Source organism: Eucalyptus grandis, chromosome 3 (assembly GCF_016545825.1).
Source record: "Eucalyptus grandis isolate ANBG69807.140 chromosome 3, ASM1654582v1, whole genome shotgun sequence".
Classification (NCBI taxonomy): Eukaryota; Viridiplantae; Streptophyta; class Magnoliopsida; order Myrtales; family Myrtaceae; genus Eucalyptus; species Eucalyptus grandis.
The window spans coordinates 43282410-43304465 of NC_052614.1; the positions used below are offsets into that span (position 1 = coordinate 43282410).

General features: G+C 40.1%; 1 pseudogene; it reads left to right on the forward strand.

Annotated features, from left to right (window-relative positions):
* Window positions 1–16358: 16358 nt before the first annotated feature.
* Window positions 16359–17658, forward strand: LOC120291864 (annotated as a pseudogene).
* The last annotated feature ends 4398 nt before the right edge of the window (window positions 17659–22056 follow it).

The following is a 22056-nucleotide window of genomic DNA, read 5'->3' on the forward strand; positions in this document are numbered from 1 at the left end:
TTTCTTATTATGGCGAGTCTAGATGTGACTCTACTGATAATCTTGCAATCAAACAGAACACAAGAAGAGCTGATGGCAAATGAGGCTTTAAAAGCTCTAAAGGACCTTTATGGTGTGATAGGTTGAATTTTCAGAATTTGCTTTCAATTAAATAAATGGGGCATTTATTGACACACCAATAGTGCTATTTTTTGAGCTGATCACTCACGAGATAACTTGACTATCTGAAGAAACAATTAAGGAATCTAAATGTAATGGACTTGAGAATTTGACTAGGAGTCAACCGCTTGACTGTGTTAATCTGCAAGGGTCATTACGGCACCGTCAAAAATCGATCAAAGACCAAAGATACGCCGATTCGATGGAGAGATGTGATTAGTGTGTGGGTAATTCCACCTAATTGCAAAATTTTCGTCGAACGGCACTAGACCAATTTTTCTATCATTTCTGTACATGGTGTCCATATTTGAAATCTTGATATTTTCACGACAATCGAAAATCACTAATGTGTCGAAAATGTACGTTGTGGCTCGAAAATAATCGACTATGGGTCAATTGCATTAAAAATTCCTAAAAGCTACCCGGTAAATTAGAATGCGCTAAATCACGTCAGATTGAAATTAACCGTGAAATTGAGTTCAATTTCAGAGATTGAAAGTTCTGTTGTGTCACGATTTAGTTTAGGAATGTCAACTCATTCTTCGAAGAATTTTTGGAGATTTCAGGATTTTTACGGATAATTGATTCGGACGTTGCGAAAAAATAACGAAAATTCGGATAAGTCAAATTAAAGGAAATTTGGACTTCCAAGCCGAGCCTTTGAATGTTGGGGACTTGCAGAAAATTGTATGGGATTTTTCTTCATTGAAATTGGACCTTAATTTGGAGAATTGAGTGATGAAATGGAACCTAAAGTGATGAAATTCGGTTTTGGCAAGGGGCTGGAATTTTTGGCTTCAATTTGGATTAATTGGGAAAATTCTAATTCAAGAAAGAATTGGGGACAAAGAGGATAAACATGGGGACATTTGCGGGGTGCAACATTTGGTTTAAGTAGGATTATTTATGGGAAATTAGTTCAAGAAAGTATTAGGGGAATATTGCATTTAATTAGATGGCTAAGGCTTGCTGAATTTTCTTCCTTCAACCGCAGCTTCTTCGGCAAGATTTGCCAACTGCCTTGCGTCGCTTTCATCATCCCCTTCGGCTCATCCACTTGCCCTTATCTCCTCTGTCTCTGTCTTGCTTTTCATTTTGATTCATTCACCTCACCACCGAAGCAGGCCATCCCTCTCTCTCTCCACCAGCACCGTTCGAAGCTGCCTGCTCCCCACCATCATTTGTCCCTTGGTCAATTTGTTGACCCATCCTCACGCCTGCAGCTTCCTCTCTTTGCACGTGTTTCCTTCGAAGAGACCTGCCACCATCCACCGAAGTTCCCATCAGCCGAACAGCCCCTCTCCAACGTTGCCTCTGATCTTCAATCCACGAAGACCACCGAATCAACCGTCCCCTGCATCTTCCTCTTTCACGTGTCTCCACGCCCGCGTTTCATTTCCCTGCAGCTGCTTCACGCGGCCTCGAAGTCCCGCTGCCGCATCCAGTCAGCCCAGCAGCAACCAGAAGCCCCCATCGTTGACCCTCTCCACTGATTTTTTTTGCTTCCAACATCAACATCGAAGCGGCATCTTGCTGCCAGGCGTCTTCCACCGTCAACCGAGCAGCCACGAAATTGATTCCCCAATTCATCAGCCCACGCATTTTCAGCGATCCGGCCCGCAAGCCCATTTGAAGCCCAACCTAGCAGAATTTGGCCCATCTTCACGCAAGCCAGCCCACGAATTTTTCTTGCTCAGCCTAGTGGATTTCAGCCCGTGTCTTCAGCCCATACGAATTCAGCTTGGCCCATTTCCAGCACACATCTCAGCCCAGTCTTGAAGCCCGCGAAGCAACTCAAGCCCAAGCCAAGCCCAGCAATTTGTTGTGGGCTTACAAGGCTTTTAGGCCCAATCCAGTGTTCGCCGACGCCACCAAAGTTTGGGTTTCGGCCGTCGTCCCATCGTCGTTGCGGTGAACCAGGTTTCCGCAATAAACCGGTGAGTTTATGCAACAAACTCTTCTTAGTAGGCTAATGATGTTTAAGTGGTGTTTAGTTTAATTTAATTAGGAATTAGGTGGTTAGTTAGATTAAATGAGTGATTTAATTATACATTTATGCATGTTAGGTGGTTAGATTAGATTAAGTGATGACTAGATAAATTGTATTATTTATCTAGAAGGGTTCGGTAATTTTCCGGGCCCGTATCGGTATTTAATTTAGTGATTTTGGCCTAGGTTGGTATTTTTAGAATTTAAATTGAATTATTTAATTAATTTTATAAATTAATTAATTATTAATTATTTTTCCAAAAATTAGGCCAGGATGGCCGGTGACCGGAATTTTGTGCTAATTGCAATGGTGTGGTTAATTTCTACAATTGAGTGTTAAATTGTGCAAATTGAGTGGTGATTGGAAATTTGAGTGTTTAATTCTAGAATTTATGAATTTTCAATATTTATTCAGAAAATCCTGGGTGTTGGATTTTAACATTGAAAATGGTTTTATATACTATATAAAATAATGGGATTTTAAATTGGAATATATCAATTTTTCTAGTTCGAGTTGACCGTGTACTCACATACGACTATTTTACTATGTATTTCTAATACGAAGAAAAATGCTAGGTTTACCATTTTAATTGAGGCATTTGAGTGCAATGTATGGTGCCCTAGACCATAATTGAGTGATCGTGTGTTGATTAAGAGAACTCGTCTCGGGCTGTTAAGCTGGACGATAACCCTTATATGGGACACTCCTAGACAATGGGAAGTCGGTCGCAGTAGATTCTGAACCCTATGCTCCTTGAAAAAGCCATCGATGGAGACGTGTGCTCAATAGGGTGAGACGATACCTGGCTCTGCCAGAAGACCGCAAAACTGAGAGTAGGCCGTGCTATATGCTGAGATTAAACTAGGAACGCATGATAAATTGAGTTGAATGTGTCGGATTAAGGGACAAAATTATGTGGCACAGTATGGGACGTGTCATAATGATTTGGCCTTATAATCAGGACCCATGTACTTATTTGAGATTGAGTATTGCGTTCCAATTAATTGAGCTTGAATGTTGCTCTGGTTTGTGATATGAATTGCACTAACCTGCAGGATGGATCTGAGACGAGGTAAGTCTCCTTGTTTGTTTGATTGTGTGGTTAGGATGATTCTTGGCGTATTTTCCTCATAGTCGAGGTTTAGAGCGTGAACTTGCTGAGATTTATATCTCACCCCGTCGTGGGCTTAAATTTTTAGGGTCGTCAAGTGGAGGACCTAGAGCCGAGAGGAGGTGATCAGAAGTGTAGGTCAGTTAGGACCGCTTCTTTTTGGAAAGTCAGTCTCTATAGTATTTTGGTCATAGACCTTGTACATGACTCAGTGTGTGTATAAATGTTGTTTTGTTTGTGAATCTGTTGTCCTACTTTTCTATCTCGAGATGATTACTGTCAGGGGATTTATTATTTGCTTCCGCATGTGCATTAAAATGAAAAGGGTCTACGACTCATCCTAGGAAGTCACAAATTTTATCGACCAGAGAGGGATGGGCATGCACTCGGGGTTCGGGGCGTGACATATGGCCTAAAAAAGAAGAAGAAGAAGGTAGGCAAAAATAAAGTAGTCTATGCCACACAAGTCCAGCCTTGTTAAGGCGATCACGAAGCAACAAAATATGAGGCTTAAGCAGGGCAATAGAAACTTCGAATAAATCAAATGGAGATCATGACAGACATCCTGCCGCTACGCTTTTTGGTCCAGAGTTGGAACCATTGTTGCTTGGGTGCTGTGATAGTGAGCGCATCTCCGCTCATGGCGACAGTAGAGTTGCTAGCCCTAACATTCTTAGGAAGGACCATTTGGATCTTATTGTTTGCCACTTCGCTTCGGTCGCATGAGATACAAAGCGACTCGCCATCGATGATCTCAACCTTCAATTCGTCCTTCCTCAGTTGTAGAAGCTGTGGGCGAATGACATATTCGGTCGCAGTCTTTTGGCTCTCGACCGACTCATCAGGAGAGAATGGATCGCTGTAAGGAAAGCGCTCGCTTCATGGTCATGCCATTCCATTCTTATGATATGAATTAATCTCTTTAAGAGCCGGATTCGAAGTGGGCAATCCATCGGAATGGGATTCGCAGTTCTTCAATATGGAGTCAGCAGCTTTGTTGAGAATACATACATAGCTGCAGTTTAAGGCCCCTGCACTCTTTAAGGCAAGTTGGCAACCTTGTAGTTGAGTATCTGATTCCCACTAAATTAATGAAGATTAGTACAAAGGACCGTAAAGATTTTAGAGGACCATGGCCACCTCTTATGAAATTTTAAGGCGTCAGATCAAGGCGAGTGTTTATATCTTTAAGGACCAGGAAAGATTTGAAGTCAGAATCTAATGCTCTCATACCTTGTAAAGATTGTTTGGCACCATTATCTACTTTTTTAATAGTTATATAGTCGGAGAAAAACATGGTTTAATATTTATGTATATACTACCAAGGACTAGGCCAACTTATGATCTAGTCATCTACGCATGATCTCGCATTGAAGGAAAGCTTGCTTTAATTTCTCATTCTAAGAGAAGAACACATAGATCAATTTAGCTATTAAATTAGGCCCACCCTATTTCCACCCCCTTATTGGCTCCCGACACTTCCTATAATTGACTACATTAATCATTGCGGGACCCATTCTTGATTAATTATTATTACTTGTCTTTTTCACCCTTTATTATTGGCTCTTGACACCCGCTATCACATTAAATTAACTACATTATCCCTTTATTTATTTTTTCAATTTTATTAAAAGAAAAACTCACCCACATCACTTTCAAACAATTTTTTTTCACCCTAGCTGATTAAGCCGATTCATCCACACTCGCTACATTTCAACGTTTCCTTCATGTTTCTCCTCTTCAAGCTCACATCGATATTGAGCATCAATCCCAATTCATAACAACCTCCACAATTCACAAAGTCAAATCAAAATATATATCATAAATCGATTTCACAAATCAAAACACATAGTTTTTCTGCAACTCGGCTCATTCACCACAAATACTTTTTGTAAAGCATTTCTCATGTCATTTCAAAACTCGTTTCTTAAACTGAAATAAATTTCATATACATTTTCACAACACATTTCAACGTTTCCTTCATGTTTCTCCTCTTCAAGCTCACATCGATATTGAGCATCAATCCCAATTCATAACAACCTCCACAATTCACAAAGTCAAATCAAAATATATATCATAAATTGATTTCACAAATCAAAACACATAGTTTTTCTGCAACTCGGCTCATTCACCACAAATACTTTTTGTAAAGCATTTCTCATGTCATTTCAAAACTCGTTTCTTAAACTGAAATAAATTTCATATACATTTTCACAACACATTTCATAAACCAAGTTCACAAATCAACATATATATACATATAACCTTTCGCAATAACTTTCCAAAAACATTTGGCAAATCATTCACAAGTACCAAATCGTAGTAAATGCTCGATCCAGATTCTATGCAACAAACCATGCTTTCAATTACTTATGATACATCAAATCTCCATAACTTTCAAGACATGAGTTTTCAAACTCATAGAAGAAATAGTATCACTCACCTGAGAAAGCCGAAAGTCAACCACAACGATCACTCGAGTTGACACACTCAAATTCCTAACAAATAACCAAAAAAAAATATCAAACGACTAAGTAACACGATATTCTAATGAACGGCTCAACTATACTATGCCTATTTGTCGATAAAACAATACCTACACGCCAACAAAAAACTTGCCTCTAGCGGAAACCTATTGTTGTTCGCGAGCCGCGTTAAATTTCATCTCGCCATAACTTCCTCCATATAATTTCGTTTCAAGCAAACTTATAATCTTTAAAAAGCCATTTTGACATACTATAAGAACCCCAACTTAGCCACCCCAAGACCTTATCTGAAATGACTGAAATTCGGCTCAAAATTTACTATTTGAAACTCTATCCAGAATGCACGCTAAACTTGAAAATTCCGTTCTAGGCAAATCACAAGCTCAAATTGAGATCCGTAAAATGCTATAACTTCACAATATCCTAAACTATCATTTCTATAAAAAATACACCACCCGAAAACTCCCCAATCAACGCAACAAGTCATAATTGACCTAGAACCGAATTTCCAACCCTAATTTTGACAATTCCTTCGAATAGATGATTAGGGGCCTCAATCATTTACCAACATTGCAAAACATATTTAAGTCAGCTTAGCGATTCATATGAATCATAACCACATGAAAATTTTTGTGGCACCCCTCGAACGGCCCCCGATCCGTTGGGGTCGCCACAGTGCGCTTACCTTTCTCATGTCCTGATAATATCTCGCTTTGATACCATAGAATCATGATAGGTCCATAACTCCCGGGGGTCTATATCTTTTAGATCGGTTCCTGCGTAGAAATATGGCGGAAGCGTATCCATCAACTCCCCGTCCTGAAATTAAAGCGATGCACACCAACTAAAACTTTTATAAGTTAAAGTCGAACACTTTTATTTACATAAAACTAGATGGACATTTTAGTCGGTACACCAAAATGACGTAGTCTTCTATACTCGGCTATACTTCAAAAGATGACCGACATCTTTTGCAACAGATTGTATACTTAAAGTCCATCGATCAATGTCGGCGTCCAAAAGTTCTTTCCTTTGCTGTCCTCCTCCTCGCGGTCATATCCAACCATTCGGTCCATTTGCTGGTAGCGGTGATAGCGAGGGCATCTTATCTAGTCTGAAATGTTAGTCCCAAAATAGGGTGAGTACAACCACTCAGCAGTAAAAGATTCATCAAGCTATATCAAACGGTACCATCAATATCTACACTCATGCAAGATAGACAAAATCAGGTAGTCGATGGATCAATTTACATCAAAATCATGAAATCCTTTAATGCAATGGCGAATGCAATTTCAAAAGATTCATATGCATCATGTCCAGTTACACCAATCCCGATCATAGGGCCAAACTGTTATGACACATCCTATTCCCTGGCATGCAGTTTAGTCCCATAACCAGACCATACACACTCTTAGTAGAACCATCTTTTTTAACATTCAAAAGGTTTCATCCCCCCAGAAGACCAATGTTTGCATCCTTATGGGATTCCGCACCCAACCCTGGCATCGCGGAAGCCTCCGGCACACACCTCCGAGCATCCGGCACACACCTCCGGGCATCTCGCACCCCACTTGGCATCACGAGGAATCGCCGGGGCTCACCATGAAAATGGTTACCCCTGCCTTCCGGAATTATGTACCGACATACCACCGGGCATCCCTCGAAATTACGTACCGACATACCACCGGGCATCCCCCGAAGTTACGTACCGATATACCACCGAGTATCCCGAAACTCCCAGGGAAAAACCTCTGGGCATGTATTCAAAATACAACCAGGCATTCAAAGGGCATCGACTCATTCAAACCTCAAGGCATCCCGACTCCCAGGGCATCGTTGACCTGAGGGTCCAACGGCGACAATTAACATCTTAATTTCCAAAAACACTTTTCAATGCAATGAAAAAATGTCTCTTGAGTCTCATCACATCTCAATATTGCATGATATGTCAATGCCAGTATCATCATGTCACATAACAAGCCAAGATGCATTCACTTTTGAAATCAATGGAGCAAAGTCGAAGTAAAACAGCTTAAAAACCAAAATGTGCAGCTTTAATGAAAATTTCGAAATAACTCCTAAATGAACTCAGAAAGCTTTGAAATTTTGATATGTTATACATAAGACCTAAAGGAAGAAATTTCATGAAGGACACTAAGTTAGATTCGTTGTGTATAAAGAGTAATAGTTTGCTGTTTCCTTCAAAATTCTGCAGTAACTTTTAGATTCAATACCTACAGAAGAAAATTCGTTTCACCAACTAAATCTTGTCCGCTTGTTCCCAAATTTTGATATGTTATTCCTAAGGATGTGTCCTACAACTTTAATTAAGGGTTCAAAGTCCAATTCTTTCTATAAAATTACAGAAAATTCGTGAAATCATCAAAGGTCATGCTGTCTTCTACAGTACAGCTTACTGGTTCAAGGTAAATACTCTTACGAACACGTTTTCTCTACCAATTTCTTTTACAGCGACTTAATACTCTTCCACAGCATCTAAGGTTAACCACAGTAGGTTTTTACTCTTATAAAAACCTTCCACAGTTCGATACACGGCAAATATTCACACTTCGGCTCACCTACCACAACATACCTCACTCGACAACCACCACTACACCTTGCTCGACCAACACAGCCATCTTACACTCAATTTTCGAGACATGCAAGACCCTAATGCAACATGCAATGACTGGTAGCTTCAATCTAGTATTCATCTAGCTCAATCCAACACTAAACAGCAATATCCCATTTAATCCTCCACAGATCGGCATTCAATCTTCATCTCAATCATCCAAAAACCCAACATGCAGTTTCCATTTCAGCATTTTCTCAAATCTACCAGCACTTTACCAGATAATCACAGCATGCATCACATAGATTAATGAACTTCTACTTGCCTCACTCCTAAGCTCGATCAGCAAGCAAAACAGAGGGCTCGTGGGTCTCGGGCGCAGCTCAATGGTGGCGAAGACGAGCGGCGTCAACAGCGGCAGCACACCCGTACAGACAGAGGGCGGTCTCCTTCGCCCCCCCCCTCACTCTTGCTCGCTGCACGCTTGCGAACTCTCTCGTTCACTCACTGCACTCACCCGCTCGTTGATCTCTCTCTCTCCCTCTCACTGGTTTCGTACGAAGCTCTCCCTCACTCTCTCGACTAATCCGCCCTTTTGTTCCTCACTTTGTTGACAATTTAGTCAACTGCATGGGGCTTCTTTCGGTGGCTGCAGGAACCGAAGACAGCTGGGGTGTACGTGGCCTCCTGCATGCGGATCTCCCCTCTTGCCGAGCCAACACAACTTCTCTGTGGGCTTCTTCTTCGCTGGCAATCAAGTGGGAAGCCACGTGGCCTTTTAGTCAACAATTCCTTCAATGGTTGACCGGTTGCACGATTCTTCACGTGCGGAAAGAAGGGGCTGCATAGGTCGAGCTTTCTTTTTCTTCTTATTGACTGACTTCGACACCGTATGGCCGTGCATGGTAGGTCAATGGACTTGGAGAAATTCTTACGTGAATGTATGGTCGCGCATGTAAAGAACCGTGCATGATCCTTACACACGAATTAATTCCTCAAAAATTCGACTCTTAACTTCAGCTTGTGCAAGTGCTGAAAAATAATTACTTACGTGGCTGCACGGGGTTGCAACAATGTACATGGGAGATTTAGTTTGTAGGGTACACAACTGTTAGTTGGGTTCACTCCTATGTGGAGGAAACCCAATGAGTTGTAAGCCCAAAAAAAGGGCTTGAGCCCATATAATAAGTTATATGAGGAAATAGGGTTTCTCACTATCTATATAAAGAGGTAGTTACAAAAAAGGAAACAGTAACAAGAGAAAAAATAGAAAGCAGAAAATCTGGGGTTTGGGACAATATCTGATTTACATCAAGCTGGCATCGAAGGTCGATTCGTGGTCCGATTGAGTTGAAATTTTGTCAGCATGTTCGTGGCGCAATTTTATCAAATTTAAACGGTTTGATTTTCGTTTGAAGGTCCATACATCAGGCTTTTCGTAGATTGATCAAAACCTGCGTTTTTTATGAGATTTATCCTTGATCTTTTGTGAAGTTTATGTGTATTGCCAAGAATTATGTTCTTGAGGTCTTTGCTGCTATGTACCTCTAGTATTTGCTAGAGAAGAACAATTTTGTTGATAGTGAAGATTTTCGGGTGGACTTCGGTCCCGTGGTTTTTTATCTCCTCACATCGAGGAGGTTTTCCATGTAAAAATTGTCTTGTGTTCGCGTGCTTGGTATTTATTTTACTATGTTATATCGATTCCAATTAGATTTACACAAGAGGGGAGATTATTTTATTTCACTGCGTTGATTCAATATTGTTCGAATTGTTACCGTTCTCCCATCGAGTGGTAGCGAGCATCTAGTTATTGCTTGATTTTTCTGCCTTGTGTTAAACAATGGAAATGAATATGAGTAGAATGATTACACTTGAATGGTTTGAATTATCATATTTGGAAAGGGAAAATGGAAGATCTTTTATATGTGAAAGATTTTTATTTGCCCGTATTTGCCAAGGAGAAACCGGAGAATAAAACTTATGTTGAATGGTCTATATTTCATCGTCAAGTGTGTGGTTATATCAGCAGTGGATAGATGATAATGTTTTGAACCATATTATTGAGGAAACACATGCACACAGTTTATGGGATAAGCTCGAACAGTTATATGCTCGAAAGACTGGAAATAATAAGTTATTTTTGATAAAACAGATGATGGCTCTGAGATATCATGATGGTACTCGTTTGACTGATCATTTAAATTCTTTTCAAGGAATTATAAATCAGTTGGCTGCGATGGGAATCAAGTTTGATGATGAGATACAAGCACTATGGTTGCTTGGTACTTTGCTGGACTCATGGGAGACGTTCTGAACATCTTTGTCTAATTCTGCCCCAGATGGTACAATTACCATGGATTTGGTCAAGAGTAGTATTTTGAATGAAGAGATGAGAAGGAAGACACAAGGATCGTCCTCTTCACATTCGATGCCTTGGTTGTTGAGAAAAGGGGAGAAGTGAGTCTCGAGGTCCGAGAAATAGAGATAAAAGTCGAGATAAAAGAAGAGGTAAGTATAATAAATTTGCTAATGTTGAGTGCCATTATTGTTATCAGAAGAGACATATTCAGAGGTTTTGTCGCCAGTTAAAAATAGAGAAACAAAAGGAGAAAGGTAAAGAGAAGAAAAGTGATAATGACAGTGATGACAATCATGTCGCTGCACTTAAAGAAGACTTTCTCACTATTTTTGATGGTGATGTGGTGAATTTTGTATCTCATGAGACCAGTTGGGTAATTGATAGTGGTGCATCCGTTCATGCTACGTCTCGTAGGGATTTCTTTACATCATACAGGTCAGGTGACTTCGGATCTGTGAAGATGGGAAACAATGGACTAGCTCAAGCTGTAGGCATTGGTGATGTGTGCCTAGAAACTAGCAATGGCACGAGGTTAGTATTGAATAATGTTAAACATATACCTGATATCCGCTTGAATTTGATTTCTACGGGCAAGTTGGATGATGAGGGGTATTGCAGCACCTTCAGTAATGGTCAATGGAAGCTCACCAAAGGTTCTCTTGTTGTGGCTAGAGGTGAAAAATATTCTTCGTTATACATTATGCAGGCAAAGTTGTCCACAGACAAAATTAATGCAGTAGATAGTGAAGATGCAGCTGAATTGTGGCATAAGAGGCTCGGTCACATTAGAAAGGGTTTGTCAATATTGGCCAAGAAGAAGCTCCTTTCAGGATTGAAAAGTTCAGCTCTAAAGAAGTATGCTCACCGTTTTAGCGAAAAACAGAACAAAGTTGCATTTAAAAGCTCCCCTCCTTCAAGAAAGTCAGGTATACTAGATTTAGTGCATTATGATGTTTGCGGTCCTATGAAAACAAAATCACTTGGTGGCTCTCTTTATTTTGTTACCTTCATAGATGATTTTTCAAGGAAAATTTGGATTTATACCTTGAAAACTAAAAATCAAGTGTTAGATGCTTTTAAGCAATTTCAGGCTTCAGTTGAGAGACAGACTTGAAAGAAATTGAAATGCATCAGAACTGATAATGGGGGAGAGTATATTGGACCTTTTGATGAATACTGCAAACAACAAGGTATTCGACATCAAAAGACACCTCCCAAGACGCCTCAGTTAAATGGCTTAGCCGAGAGAATGAACAGAACATTGGTTGAAAGGGTAAGATGCTTACTTTCACAGTCAAAGCTACCTGGATCCTTTTGGGGTGAGGCTTTAAGTACAATTGTGCATGTATTAAATCTTACTCCATGCGTTCCTTTAGAGTTTGATGTTCTTAATAAAGTTTGGACAGGCAAAGACATTTCTTATGATTATTTGCGTGTCTTTAGGTGCAAAGCATTTGTGCATATTCCCAAAGATGAGAGGTCTAAACTTGATGTGAAAACACAACAGTGCATATTTATTGGTTATGGACAGGATATGCTTGGCTACAAATTTTATGATCCGCTTGAAAAGAAAATTGTAAGAAGCAGAGACGTTGTGTTTATGGAAGATCAAACAATAGAGGATATTGAGAAAATAGAGATGATTTCACCACCACATGTTAGTGATAATTTGGTTGATTTGGATCCAGTTCCTCTTACAAATATTCGTACACAGGTTGATGAAGAGCAGCAGGAAGTCAATGTTCCAAATAACGCACATGTTCCTGAACATGTTGAAATAGATAATACTATTCCTGAACCAGAGGCTCAATTAGATGTTCCACTGGATGTTCCAGTCTGGAGATCCATTAGAAACTGACGACCTTCCACCAGGTATTCTGAAGATGAGTATGTATTATTGACTGATGCAGGTGAACCAGAGTGCTATGCAGAAGCAATAGAAGATGAGTACAAAAGCAATTGGTTCAATGCTATGCGAGATGAGATGCAGTCACTTTATGATAATCATACTTTTGAATTGGTGAAGTTACCTAAAGGTAAAAGAGCTTTGAAGAACAAGTGGGTATATAAGTTGAAGCAAGATGAACATACTTTACAACCACGGTACAAAGCTAGATTGGTTGTTAAGGGATTTGGTCAGAGAAAGGGTATTGATTTTGATGATATATTTTCTCCGGTAGTGAAAATGTCTTCTATCCGTGTGGTACTAGGCTTGGCAGCTAGCCTAGATTTGAAAATTGAGCAAATGGATGTTAAAACAACATTTCTACATGGTGACTTGGAGGAAGAGATATACATGGAACAACCTGAGGGTTTCAAAGTGAAAGGGAAAGAGGATTATAAGTGCAAATTGAAGAAAAGTCTCTATGGCCTAAAACAAGCACCGAGGCAGTGGTATAAGAAATTTGCGTCAATTATGATAGAACAAGGCTATAAGAAGGCTTCCTCGAATAACTGTGTGTTTGTCCAAAAATTTTCTAATGATGACTTTATTATTCTCTTGCTTTATGTTGATGATATGCTGATTGTTGGTAAGAATGCTTCAAGAATTGAGTTATTGAAGAAGCAGTTGAATAAGTCTTTTGCCATGAAAGACTTAGGCTCGGCAAAGCAGATTCTTGGCATTAGAATTACCCGAGACAGAGATGCTAAGAAGTTATTTTTGTCGCAAGAGAAATATATCGAGAAGATCCTTCAGAAATTTTACATGGACAAGGCTAAAGTGGTCAGTACTCCTCTTGCTACCTACTTTAAGTTAAATATGAAGCAAAGTCCTACCACTGATAAAGAAAAGAAAGATATGGAAAGTGTTCCATATGCTTCAGCTGTAGGAAGGTTAATGTATGCGATGGTATGTACACGCCCAGACTTGGCGCACGCAGTTGGCGTTGTTAGTCGCTATTTGTCAAATCCAAGCAGAGAGCACTGGAATGCAGTGAAGTGGATTATGAGGTATCTTCAGGGAACTTCAAAGTTGAAACTCAGTTTCGAGACCGGGAAACTTGAGTTAGTTGGATACACAGATTCCGACTTGGTAGGAGATATTGATACTTGTAAATCTACTTCTGGTTATTTGATTTCTTTTGCGGGTGGAGCTGTGTCATGGAAGTCAAGATTGCAGAAGTGTGTTGCACTTTCTACAATCGAAGCTGAATTTATTGCAGCGACTGAAGCTAGTAAAGAGATGCTTTGGATGAAGAAGTTCTTAGAAGAACTTAGGTTCAAGCAAAAGAGGTATGTGTTATTTTGTGATAATCAAAACGCAATTCATCTTGGCAAGAATTCACATTTTCATTCTAGATCGAAACATATTGATGTTAGATATCATTGGATAAGGGATGTTTTAGATGAAAAGTTGTTGGAACTTGAGAAAATTCATACGGATCATAATGGCTCCGATATCATGATGAAGACTCTACCAAGAGAGAAGCTTGAACATTGCCGATTGATAGTAGGGATGGTGAATCCCTCCACATTGTCGTGAGGGGGAGATTTGTTAGCTGGGTTCACTCCTATGTGGAGGAGACCCAATGAGTTGTAAGCCCAAAAAAAGAGCTTGAGCCCATATAATAAGTTATATGAGGAAATAGGGTTTCTCACTATCTATATAAAGAGGTAGCCGCAAAAAAAAGAAACAACAACAAGAGAAAAAGAGAAAGCAGAAAATCTAGGGTTTGGGGCAATATTTGATTTACATCAAGCTGGCGTCGGAGGTTGATTCGTGGTCCGATTGAGCTGAAATTTTGTCAGCATGTTCGTGGCGCAATTTTATGGAATCTAAACGGTTTAATTTTTGTTTGAAGCTCCATACATCAGGCTTTTCGTGGATTGATCAAAACCTGCGTTTTTGGTCAGATTTATCCTTGATCTCTTCTGAAGTTTATGTGTATTGCCAAGAATTATGTTCTTGAGATCTTTGCTGCTATGCACCTCTAGTATTTGCTAGAGAAGAACAATTTTGTTGATAATAAAGATTTTCGGGTGGACTCCGGTCCCGTGGTTTTTGATCTCCTCACATCGAGGAGGTTTTCCACGTAAAAGATTGTCTTGTGTTCGCGTGCTTGGTATTTATTTTACTTTACTATATCGATTCTTATTAGGTTTACACAAGAGGGGAGATTATTTTATTCCGCTGCATTGATTCGATATTGTTCGAATTGTTACCGTTCTCCCATCAACAACTAGATGGCCAAATTTAGTATAGGAAATATCTTGTCAACACATTACTCGGAATAAACCTCGACCTTGCTAGTAATAGTACATAGGAACGAAGCTATAACTCACTCACGGTCGAACCATTTATAATCGTGACTCATCGATCCGATGGTGGTAACAAAACAATGTCCATACATGATATCAATGACACAGTCCAACGATACCTCGTCGATCGGTAGCGGCCGTTACATATCCAAGGGTTGTCAAAATTTTCAGATGCCACAATTTTCCCCTTCCTTCTTTCTTCTTTCTCAATGAGCCCCTTTTCTTTCCCTTGTTTCTACTTCGACTTTTAATAATTTTTAAAAAAATATTTTGAATTATATCAGTTTTTTTTTTTCTTTTCGTTATGTTTTCTTTTTTTTTTTGGGGGGGACTTAGGGCCACAAGAGTCTCTAGCCAATTCTCACTAACCACAAGGGCGAGGACCGCACACCCTCGGTTTGGCCGATGAGGACGACTCAACCCTTGCCTAGCCCTCACCTGCCACAATGAGGGCCCACGAGCCCTCACATAGTGGCCAATGAGGAGGTCGTGGCCCTTGCCCGAGCAGATAAGCACCGCAACGCCCTCACCCAATGCCAACAAGGGTTGTCGGCCCTCGGTCAAAAAAGAAAAAGAAAAGTAAGGTAAAGTAAAATAATTAAAAAAAACCATAAAAACTATAAAAAAATTCAAAAAAATATGAAAATATCATTTAAAAATGTTTAGGTCTGTGCCAATCGTGCTATATAGGATGGTTAGTGTCTATGTCAGTAATTCTCTATCAAAATTGACTGGATGAACTTAACTGACAAAACTTGAAAATATTTAGAACTAAATTAGTATAATTGAAGGTTTATGATTGAATTCACACAGACGTAATAGATTTATAACATTTTTCTATAATTGTCCCGTAAAAAGACAGTCACATTTAAAACACATTAAGTGCTATTGCACGGATTGCAATGCTGCTTCTCTCATGATTTCCCGAATAGTGACTAAGACCAAAATCACAGGCATGCTATTTAGATTTAGGAAATCAAGGCATATTTGGAAATGGATCGGGTTAACGAGCGCCGAAAGGCGCTTGCTAAAAACCAAAAGATGTAGAAAGAGCAACTGTCGATGCACATTAGAAAACTTATTCGATACTTCTTTTTTGTTTTTGCCGAACCAAGAGGACAAGGAGGGGCGAGTAGTGGTGACTATACCCACTTGATGTTACCTTAAGAAAGTATCGCACCCATCACAAAATGTTCAATTTAGGTGAGGACGAGCCTCTGGTACTCAACACTATAAAGGTAAGCGACCCAGATTCGGGACACCACTGTAGTACTAGAAGCCCAAAGCCCATTCCCAAGCCAAGTTAGAAGACTAATCGACACGAGCAAGGTCACTGGATATGGGAATACAAGCGCGAGACCAACTTGAATACGAATCTCCCTTTAGGTTAACCTCTGTGTTCATATTATCTAATCACAAACTTGACCTTTCAGTTTGATCTCTGCGGTCATGCGACTCTAGCTGCTGCGCACACTCTCTTCACATCTGGGATGGTAGATTCTGACACCATCGAGTTTATGACATTATCCGGAATTCTGACTGCCAAAAGGGTTCCCGAAACGAAGTCATCCCACATTTTGAAGGTTCAAGATGGTGATTTGCCCGGGGTATGGATTGAATTGGATTTTCCTGTAGTCCCGATCGCTGAAGATGATGCCGAGCGGATTTCATGTGTCTCCAAAGTTCTCAATGGCACTTCCATTGTTGAAATCAAGAAGACAGCAAAGGGCGACCATTTCGTAATTCCTCAACTGCGACCTGATCTTTTTCTTTTCCCCATAAATACTGTTTTGAGTACATTGAACCCCTTGCTTCCTCTTTGAGGCAATCGTTTTCATTCTGTTGATTCCAGGATTTGTACAGCAGCAGCTGGCATTGAGCTGATTTTCATTAGGAAGAGAGTATTTAATTCCTTCATTTCTAATTTCTTCTGCTTATTTTCGCAGATTGTTATCCCGTCGGGGAAAGAAGTTGAAGAAATTCAGCCCCAGTTTGAGGAGATACAGAGATGTCCTGGGAGGGTATTATCATCACAGGATCAGCTCAGCCAGACTCGGGATTCGATTTTGTCAGTCGATTCTTTTACCCAAAACTTGGACTGAATGAGGTATTAAAGTTCATACCTTGGAAAGTTTCTTAAAGTATCAATCATAATTAGTTATTCAATTGTCCGATTCACTGGTCATATGTCGAAAGCTGTGTTCTATCAACCAATTTTATGCTCTTACCGCAAACCTCTGAATGAATGATCTACTTTCCAGGATCATGTATGTGGCAGTGCACATTGTGCTTTGGCACCTTATTGGAGTGAAAAGCTGGGGAAAAAGGATCTCGTTGCCTATGCTGTAATCTCTCTCTCTCTCTCTCTCTCTCTCTCTCTGCGCTCATCCACACATTCTTGTGCCCATGTCTCTGCCCTTGTGAATGCCCATGTGTTTTGCTTCTCTCGTCTCTCAAATGGTATGTAAATGAATGATTTTCGATGGCCTCATCATTTTCACGTCTTGCAGGCATCGCCCAGAGGTGGAGTAGTGAAGGTGCACTTGGATGAGCAGAACCAGAGAGTGTCATTGCGCGGGAAAGCTGTAACTGTAATGAGGGGCTCTCTTCTTGTTTGAATTTCTAGCGCTTCTTCTTGTTTCTGAACTTAAAGCACGTGAAAATCACTACGTGAGAAGGAATTGAAATAAATGAGCTTATGTTGTGGGTTCGGTGGTACCGATGGAGTAATGTGAAATACATGAGATCGCGTCCTCTTTCCTGTATGACAGGTTCTTAATTTGCTTGCAGTGGAGAGTGAACTGAATAAGTGTAGAACGGATCCATTGTTTCATTCCCAGAGGACTCTGTCTGAAGAATTCTATCTGCAGAAGAAGTGCATATTTGATTGACATAAGTGTTTATCAGCACGGTTGGGAAAATAAACAAGTGACTAAAAGCCTCCATTGGACTAAGACATCAGCGACACACAGTTTCTGTTCCCGTAGAAACTAACTTCCTACAAATTCGCCTTCGAGTAGTAGGATGGCCGTGTCATTTCCTATACTTGATGTGGAGTCGGGTTGTGAATTGCAGCTACACTAACACGTACATGTAAGTTCGCACATGAAATTTTCTGCTCTCATCGACAACTGGTCTATGAGATCCGTAATGTTTTTCAGTGCAGACGGTACAGTTGACTTAGTAAAGCGAGTCTTTCTTCTAATGGCAAGTCTAGATGTGAGTCTACTGATAATCTTGCAATCAAATAGAACACAAGAAGAGCTGACGGCAAATGAGGCTTTAAAAGCTCTAAAGGACCTTTCTGGCGTGTTCATATGATTCTGTTCTTTTATTACTATATTATGTTTGGTGAATTGTTTGCGGCGTTATTTTTCTGGAATCGACGTGCGATTTCGTAACAACTGATATCAGAGCATGGGTTGGCTAATCGAGAACATCGAGGGTTTTTCAGTGACATTCGATTGAAAGCAAACAGTATGGCAGAAGATAAAATCATAATCGATAAGTTCAATGGAGAGGATTTCGGATGGTGGAAATTAGAAATAGAGGATTATCTTTATAAAAAAGATCTTTATGCACCACTTGAGGGTTGGAAACCCGAGATGGCGGAAGTGGATCCGACAGCAGAAGCCGAATGGAAAATTCTTGATCGAAAGGCATCGGGTGCGATTCGTCTAGGGTTGACGAAAAAAGACAGGGTACCACATCACGAAAGCAAAAATTGCAAAAGAAGCCATGGATATTCTAACGAATATTTATGAGAAGCCGTCCACATCAAATTAGGTATTTTTGCTGAAGAAACTGGTTAATATGAAGTTATCTGATAGAGGTTCTGTGGCAGAGCATATTAATAGTTTCACGTAAGTCACGGGTCAATTGAAATCCGCAGGCATAAATTTAGATATGATGCTTCAAGCTTTATTATTTTTATGTTCTCTTCTAGAAAGCTATAATACCGCAGTGTAGGGAATTTCGAGCACCATGAAGGATGATTTAACTCTTCATGATGCTGTGAGTAATATCATGGATGAAGAGATGCGAAGGAAAGTCTCAGGTGGAGATAATTTTTTTGCATCTACATCTTCAACGGCACTTGCAGTGGAGAACCGTGGAAGAAGTAAAAGTAGAGGAAATTTCAGCGGTCGTGGCAGATCACAATCAAGGGGTAAGAGACAGGTTGCAAAGATGAGTGTTGGTTTTGTCACAAAACCGGACACCGGAGGTTTCAGTGTGAAGCCTACAAAAAGAAGCAGCAAGATGAGAATCAAGGTGCTAATGTAGTTAATGATGAATCTTTGCTAGATAACTTGCGTTTGTCTGCAGGGTTTGACTCGACAACAGATAAATGGTTTATTGATTCTGGCGTTTCTTTTCATTGCACCTCGAGACATATTTGATGATTATGCGAGTGGAGATTTTGGACAAGTGGTTGTGGGAAACGGCCACATGTGTCCAATTGTTGGGAAAGGAACTGTGACTGTGAACATCTCAGCTGGAGGACGTCTAGTTTTGCGTGAAACTAGGCATATTCCGGAATTAAAGAAAAATCTGATTTCAACCAGTAAACTTGACTAAGAAGGTTTGGTAATAACCTTTGGCTGCGGAGAGTGGAAGATAACCTCGGGGTAAGAGTAGTAGCAAAGGAAAGCGTACGGGTACACTTTACCTTCTCCAAGGAGACAATATCAGTGATATGGTTGCAATTACAATGGCTACAGGTAATTTATCTACTCTTTGGCATTATCATTTGGGACATCTTGGTGAAAAAAGGTGTAAAGCAGTTACACTAGAGAAAATTACTTCCGGGTTTACAAAAAGTTGAGTTAGATTTTTGTGAGAGTTGCATTTATGAAAAACAGAAGGCTGTTAGTTTTCAATTGAATGGACGATAAAATAAAGGCCAGAAGCTAGAGTTGGTTCATACTGATGTATGGGGACCTGCTCGGGGAACTCTCTTATGGTGGTAAGAGATATTTTGTCACCTTCATTGATGATGTAACAAGGAAGACTTGGGTCTATGCTCTTAAAGAAAAATCAGAAGTATTTGGGATGTTCAGAATGTGGAAGACCATGGTAGAAAAGAGACAAAAGTTATCGATTAAAGCTCTGAAATCTGATAATGGTGGTGAATACACAAGTAAGGAATTTGCTGAATATCTGAGTCGAGAAGGCATACACGGGCTAAAGACTGTTTCTAGAACTCCTCAAGAGAACGGTGTAGCTGAAAGAATGAACATGACTATTCTAGAACGTGCGAGATGCATGAGACTACACACGGGTCTCCCGCTACACTTATGGGCCGTCACGCTTGATGCAGCTGTTTATCTTATCAACAAAGTCCATCTAGTGCGTTGAATGGAGAAACACCACAAGAGCGCTGGTCGGGTAAAAGATTAATTATTCACATCTAAAGGTGTTTGGTTGTATTGCATATGCTTTGATTGACAGGGAGGATGGGAAAAAGCTTGATGCTAAGTCCCAGAAGTGCGTCTTTATCGGATACAGTGGCGACGAGTATGGCTATAGGCTTTGGGATTATGAGAATAACAAAGTCATCCGCAGTCGCAATGTTGTATTCCATGAAGAAAATATGTACAAGGATCGTCAAACAGAGATAGAGCATGAGAATGTAGTACAACCAGAATATGTTGAATTAGACACAATGCCCGTGAAGATGTTTCTAGTAGATCAAAGTTCACCTGAAAGAGAGGTTCAAGATGAGCCTATTATCAGTGAAAAGGTAGTTCAAGAAGAACGTAGTGATTCAGAGCAAACGAATGACCCTGAAGTACCTGTCTTGAGAAGGTCTACACGTGTGAGAAAGCCAAAGGTAATTTTTGATCCATCAGCTAATACTATTCTGAGCCATGTCTTATATACAGATTCGGGAGAACCGGAGACTTACGATGAGGCAAAGGCAAACACATCTCACTTGCAGTGGGAGTGTGCTATGAAAGACGAGATGAGCTCGTTACTTCTAAACAAAACTTGGGAGTTGACCAAGTTGCCCACAGTAAAAAAAAAGCTTTATTAAACAAATGGATGTACAGGGTTAAGAGTGAAGCAGATACTAGTATTGGATACAAGGCGAAACTTGTAGTCAAGGGCTTTTCTCAAAAAGAAGGGATCGACTACTCCGAGATATTTTCACCTGTAGTGAAAATGACATCAATTAGAGTTCTGCTGAGTATAGTTGCAGTGGAGGATCTTTATCTTGAGCTGTTAGACATAAAAACAGCGTTTTTACACGGTGACTTAGATGAAGAACTATACGTGGCACAACCTAAAGGTTTTGAAGTCAAAGGTAAGGAGCACATGATATGTCGCTTGAAGAAAAGCTTGTATGGCTTGAAACAAGCTCCGCAGCAATGGTACCTAAAATTTGATGGTTTCATGCAAGAAAAAAGATTTGCACACTGTGAGTCTGATCACTGTGTTTATTTTCGCAAATATGATGATGGTGACATTGTGTATCTATCTTTATATGTGGATGACATGCTGGTGGCTAGTTCCAATATGAAGAGAATCGTAGAAGTGAAAAAGATGTTATCATCACAGTTTGCTATGAAAGACTTGGGAGAGGCCAAGAATATTTTAGGCATGAAAATCATCAGGGATAGGAAAAATAAGAAATTATGGTTGTCGCAGGGAAGACTATGTGAACAAGGTGTTAAAGAGATTTAACATGAACAAAGCAAAACCGGTTGCAACTCCTCTAGTGAGTCACTTCAAACTTTCTAAGGATATGTGTCCAAGCACTCAGGCTTTGAAAGATGAGATGGCGGTAGTTCCATATGCATCAGTAGTAGGGAGTTTGATGTATGCCATGGTGAGCACGAGACCAGACATTGCACATGCAGTGGGAGTTGTGAGTCGATATATGCAAAACCCAGGCAGAGAGCATTGGAATGCAATAAAATGGATATTGAGATATCTAGTAGGTACTTCCAATTACTCACTTTGTTATGGTGGTACATCTCTATAGTTGCAGGGTTATGTAGATGCAGATCATTTGGGTGATCGAGATAGTGGTAAGAGTACCACTTTGGATATGTCTTTCGCCGGAGGTACAGCAGTGAGTTGGGTATCTCAACTACAAAAGGTAGTGGCTTT